The sequence below is a fragment of the Halyomorpha halys genome, unplaced genomic scaffold, assembly GCF_000696795.3.
Source record: "Halyomorpha halys isolate HHAL.00 unplaced genomic scaffold, Hhal_1.1 Scaffold560.1, whole genome shotgun sequence".
Taxonomy (NCBI): domain Eukaryota; kingdom Metazoa; phylum Arthropoda; class Insecta; order Hemiptera; family Pentatomidae; genus Halyomorpha; species Halyomorpha halys.
In genome coordinates, this window is record NW_027105487.1 from 829,691 (window position 1) to 830,304 (window position 614).

At 29.0% G+C, this 614-nt stretch overlaps 1 non-coding gene across 1 annotated transcript; it reads left to right on the forward strand.

Annotated features, from left to right (window-relative positions):
* Positions 1 to 239: 239 nt before the first annotated feature.
* Positions 240 to 311, forward strand: TRNAM-CAU (transfer RNA methionine (anticodon CAU)). The gene has a single exon. It is a non-coding gene; the product is annotated as a tRNA-Met (tRNA).
* Positions 312 to 614: the final 303 nt, after the last annotated feature.

Here is a 614-nt window from a genome sequence, read left to right on the forward strand (position 1 = left end):
TACATAAATAATTTTGGGCTTGTTACTTTTCTAAACTAAAAAAATTTAATTTGAAAAAATATAGTTTACCTAAGTTTTACTGATGGATGTAAACAATGCAATATTCGGTAGTGTTTTATTTTAGTCATTTTTCTTAGGATTCTTGAATAAATTACCATTGTGAGCTAAAAAACTAAAATGAATAATGTACAAACTTACACTCCCGCCTGTTGATTTAATTTAGGCTGAAATTTGGTAAGAGCAGAGTGGCGCAGTGGAAGCGTGCTGGGCCCATAACCCAGAGGTCCGTGGATCGAAACCACGCTCTGCTATGATTTTTTTTATTCAGGAAAATGGACATATTTTTATTACTTTATATGTTGTGCATCACAACTAATTAAAATAATTATTGTTTATAAAAAGAACCGCAATCAATATGATATTTTTTTATATGTACCTACAGATGGATATGCATAGCAACTAAGCTATAAAATATATATTTAAAGTCCATAAAAAGTATTGCTCCATTTTTTCCTATTTGATGGAGAGTACTATTAAAATTACTTCTCTTTTTTTTGTCAACTAATCTTCCTTCACACATTTTATTAGTTATAAAATACGTTAAGATTTCAAGG